This window comes from Trachymyrmex septentrionalis, unplaced genomic scaffold, assembly GCF_001594115.1.
Source record: "Trachymyrmex septentrionalis isolate Tsep2-gDNA-1 unplaced genomic scaffold, Tsep1.0 scaffold2, whole genome shotgun sequence".
In the NCBI taxonomy this organism is placed as follows: Eukaryota; Metazoa; Arthropoda; class Insecta; order Hymenoptera; family Formicidae; genus Trachymyrmex; species Trachymyrmex septentrionalis.
Window position 1 is genome coordinate 494,031 of NW_017305179.1, and position 5,583 is coordinate 499,613.

The 5,583-nt window shown below is 29.3% G+C and overlaps 1 protein-coding gene across 4 annotated transcripts in view; it reads right to left on the reverse strand.

Moving 5' to 3' along the window:
- The window catches only part of LOC108747545 (pyroglutamylated RFamide peptide receptor-like), an 82,436-nt gene that overhangs the window by 56,477 nt on the left and 20,376 nt on the right, over positions 1-5,583 (reverse strand). The window lies entirely within an intron of this gene.

The window sequence follows — 5,583 nt, forward strand, 5'->3', positions numbered from 1 at the left end:
TTACTCAAAGTAAGCAATGTAAATTATTCCATGCCAATGCAGCGGAAATTACTAAGGTTACAAAAGCCAATTTCGCGCATATATTAATAACAATAGCGTTAGTTGTAACAATGAAACTGCAGTTATTTTATTACGTTCATAAAGTGATTAAACAATAAAAAATCTGTCACACATCAATATGTTTTTGCATTAAATACTAATATGACGCAGTGACCCTATAATACATTAGACCGCTATAATACATAATTTACTGCTGATGTAGGAAGATATGTGGGCAATAACTGCTCGTTAGCATGTCGATTCTACTTAATTAATTTTATCGTAATTGTCGGAACAAAGTTTAATCTCATCGAGTTGCATTATCATCAGCGTCCTTATTCGTTTATTACAGCTAAACATAAAATAATGATAATTCGTTACAAAGTCTCTTTCTAGTATAAATAATATTTATATAGTTTATCGCGCAATTTTGAGAAAAGATTATATACAATTAAGAAACGACTAATTTTCATTGTTTTTCTTCTGTATCGATGTAAAATATTTGTTAATGTTTATGAAATTCTATTGTTTATTTTAAAATTATAAAGGACGTAACATAAATAATAATTGCATATTCTATAGATTATTTAAAGTTCAAAATTCCGATACAAAAATGTTGAGATCTCAAAAGCTTTCGACTTATAAACATTTCTTTTATTATGTGAAATATTTAACTCTGATGATGAAATATTTAAATCTGATATTTTTCTTTGCTTTATTTCAAATAATACAAAATTAAATTATAAATAAATATGTAAGTAAATATGAAAGATTAATCACTGTAAGAATAAATAAAATTAACAATCATTAACCTTTTTTATTAAAAAAGTTTCTTATTTAATAAATTGATTGTAACGTGTGATTATAAATTACGTGCGACTAAAATATTTTCTATTCTTCTTTTATTTATGTGACGTGCATATAAATATATATTAAATTTATAAAATTTCATACATAAAATTATTAAAATATGTACATCTTCATGATGTTTTACGTTTTTCAGTAAATCTTATCTTGTAGAAGCACTCATCAAAGATGATGCGCAGCAGTAGAGTTATAACACTACATTAATCTGTAAAATATAAATACATCCGGATTACAGTAATGTCGAAAATAAGATTTCGAAGAAGCATTGTGCAGCGCGCATAAATCTTTTATTTTTAATAAATATATAATTTATAAACCAATTAATTCCCTCCCCCTTAGCATAATCTTTTTTCTTTTTACAATTCAAAAAAGTATAAACTTCTACAAAATTCTACAAATAAAAGTTCTTTTCTCCTAGCTCATATAAAATATCAAAATAAATGACCCAAATAAATTATTTGCGCATATAACAAACAATTGGCAAGCAAATTCAACACACAAGCGAAAAAGACAAATTTTTATTTAAAGTTAAAACTTCGCAAATTCGATTGGACGCATTGGAGTGCGTATTAAAACCATTGCACTGTTAATTTTAATCTGAGTATAAAAGTAAAATGTATAAATATTTCGAATTATAAAGTACGTATTTTATTTAACAACACAATAAAGTATATTGAAAATTTCACATTAATTGGTTTTTAATATATATTTTTATTAAACGCACATCTTTATGTCAATTTGTGTATGACGGTTTTAATGCGCATTGACAAGGGACCTGTCCGGAACAGAATCGATTCTTCTTGAAGTATATTATTAAACACAAAAATCTAGAGATATGTATTTTTTTATATCAGTCCAATTTCAGATTTTCTGGACAGTTCCTTGTGACAAGTTCTTTATGAGTGCGTTGAATTCGTACTATTCTATTGATAAATATTACTTACCATGAGGTTGCTTCACGCAACGTTCCGACGCTCGATGCCTCCTAGGTCGCCTCCTCCTCTCAGATTTATTCACTGCACTTATTTTTTTCTTTTCTTCTCTTCTCTCTTTTCACATAACACTCACTCACGAAAACTTACGCAATTAATTACGATCACATACTGATTACAGTGATTATTAAAATACAACTGTAGGCGAGATATTTCTCATTCCTGACGTTAATAACTGCATACGACACACATTTAATTACTTTCCAATGCAAGACTAACCCGATGAGAACAGGTTCGAATCTACATTAAATCCACGTACTTTACGTGAACAAAAATTCATTGAAATAATATCTACATAAATATAACATGACATGTCAACAAAATATTAAAATTTTAACTTGAATTACATTGAGTGAAAATCAATGTGAGTTTATTCACATGAATTTCATATTATTATCTTCTAGTTTTATCCCCGTTAAATTTTATCAGTAATTCTATGTGGATTATATGTATTAAAATCTATACGGAAGTGTCTACGTATTCAAAAATATGTAACAGTATCTACGTAGAATTTTAAGGAAAATTTATTGCAACGAAGTATTACACAATGTTATATTTACATGAATATTACATCAATGAATTTTTGTCCATGTAATTCATGTAAAATACGTAAAACACTCGTTCTTATCGAGAACGCGAGAAATGTACGGTCGTAAAAATCTACGAGCCATTCGACGAATCACGACTGTTTAGCAAATTATCAAAGTATGAATAAAATATGCGGCTCTTTTATATAAAATAGGCTCTTTTATATAAATATCAAGCTAGTTTCAATAAAGGCGCGCCAAGCAAAAGTCAATTGTTACGAGATATTTTCTATGAAATATTGCCTGTAAAATTGCTGATATAAAACGTTATTTTCTACGCATTCTCGATTAATTATTTGTAAACGGTCAACATATCGCGAGCCCTCTGTTGCTCAAATTACGTAGAAAGCGATTCACGTATTATTCCGCGCTCTCAATTCGTATACATCAAACAATTTTGCGAATTTTATTATTGTGATTTGATAAAATCACGAATTTTGAAAGAATCCAAATAACAATAATATCAGTATCCAAATATCGTTACAAAGAAAGAATCTTTGGTTGTGAATATAAAATCCGCGGAAGATTCAAACTAATGTACCTAATTATCATCACCAAAAAAAACTAGATTCGCTCGCGAATAAGTATTACAAAATAATAATTTAAAATAACTTTCCACTTTTTATCACTTCGATTTCTGTCAAATAAATCGCGCAAAATATTAACACATTAATAATCAACCTCGACGAGCTTACGAATTGGGGATCGTGAGGGTCGAGAAGTCGTGCGAGAACGACTAATAATAATTCCGGAAGGGAATGAGATGCTTTCGGCGTCTTATTATTCTAATTTCTTGGAAAGAGATGAAGAGTAAATTGTACCTCGGTTAAAAAGTTGATCGCAAATTGTGAAACCGAGACCTTAATTAAGGGCCTATTCTGTAACTCTTGACGACTGTAACTGTAGCGTTAGTGTCGTTGCGCATCTTTTTTACTATGTACGAAACCTGCGCGACGACGTTGCGTAACATTATAGTTGCAGTTATTAAGGGGATGCTGGAGTGATCTAATTATCGATATTACAATTGTATAAAAATCTCCAAATTGATTGAACGAAATAAAAAAAATCCTTTTACGGGATTAAAGTAGACTCAAAATTAGGAAGTGGTGCAGTGGAATTTATATTAAAATAAAAAAAAAATTGAAAACTTATTTAATTTTTTTTTTTTTAATATAAAGTCCACTGCACCACTTCCTAATTTTGCGTCTACTTTAATCCCGTAAAAAGATTTTTTATTCTGTTCAGTCAATTTGAAGATTTTTATATGACTGTAATATCGATAATTAGATCACTCCAGCATCCTCTTAAGAATTACAGAATTGGCCCTTTAGTATTTGCCGCGATTAGTTTCGACGAGCAGTGAAAGATACGCGGAGCAGCTCTCGCCGCTACTTACTCGGTCGAGTGTCTATGGTTGGCTGAATGATAGCGCGTCGACCTTGTATGATTATACGCAGCGCGAGGTGGGCACGTGTTATGGTTATGGCATTCCAGTCTTGTTTACGCATCACTGTACGCCGTTAAGGGACAAACATAATTGCTTTAATTTGAATATTTCCATAAAATATTTAACGTATCGAATTTTGTAAAATATTCAGGGTATTATGGAATATTTCGTGTACACCAAATATCCCAAATATTCTCACGTTTCAGACTAGACAAAGGGATTATTGTCGATTTGCGTTTTGTTTGTCATATATAATATATAATTTGATATATTATTTAGCAAATATCGATTATACGTAATATTATCCAGTCTTTTCTTTACTGAGAATTTATGAATGGTTGATTAATTATGTCATATTAAAATATTAAAATATTAAATCTTATTTTTGTTTGAAGAATACAATTTATTTTTTGTTTTAATTAAATAAGTATTTTACGTAAATTAATTTTTTTGCTATTATTTTCCTTTCTAAATGCTTATCTTTCAAGAGGAATCAATAGACTAAGAATTGTGATTTTAAGTTCTAACAAACTAAATTAAAGGATTAAATTGCTCTGCAAAAATTGTGTGTAATTAAGCGTAACTGTTTAAATTTTCAATAGAGATTGTATATTAAAATTAAATCTTGTTATTAGTAATCAATACATAATATTTGTACGATATCTAAACATATAATATTTAAAAATATAAGAAATATAAATATTAATATAAAAAAATCAAAAGACAAAAATCGGTAAAAATATAAAATTATTATTATCTGCATTACGAAAATCAATAACGTGATCAAGTGCAATTATTGTCTTAACTCGAAACCTATTATGTACCTCGACATTTTGTCATTATAGAATTTAATTAATTTCTCAACTTTAATATTTTTAAAATACTGTAAAATATAATTGCGGTTATATTTCTTTTTACATCCCGTCCAGATATAAAACAAGTAAACGAAAAGCACGTACACAGGCAGTAAATAGAAAACTAAAGATAAATAATAGCTGACAGTGAACTAGTCGCTGACATAAACGAGACTTAAACGCGATAAATTAATGTAGACAAAAATATGAGATGCAAATAAGTCATTACGAGCGATTATATGCATACAAAAATTGTATGTGCTCATCACCGTGATGAGTCTGATCGAGCAAGAAAGCGTGAACAAACGCGAATGAAAACAAGATTTAATGATCACCTCTGATAATACGGTTTGTATTTATAGAAGCAAATTGTTCGCTCGTGTTCGTTCCTGTTCGCCCGCTTGATCTAAATTCGATTTAATCTTAGCTATATTTGTTACCGTAACTTCCGTAAAAATGGACATATTTCAATTTTTTTTTTTCAATCGATGAAGAATTGATTAAGGAATAAGTCTATGTATAAAAATCGATAGAATTAAGGAGCTCCGAAATATATAGGTTTAAAGAAAAAGAAAAGTTTAAAAACACGAAAAAATCTCCAATTAGCAAATTGCACTGGGGCTTCTGGGATCCCAATGACGTATATGTATAACTAGGATTAAGAAGTGTATATGCGTATCTATTAGGTGTACAAAAAAGTTCTGAGCTTTTTTTTGTAAAATTCCTTTCCCATCGTATGTAATCGTACGGAAATGGCTTGCTGCGTAACGCCAAGCTGTTCTGCAAGCTCCTTTTCA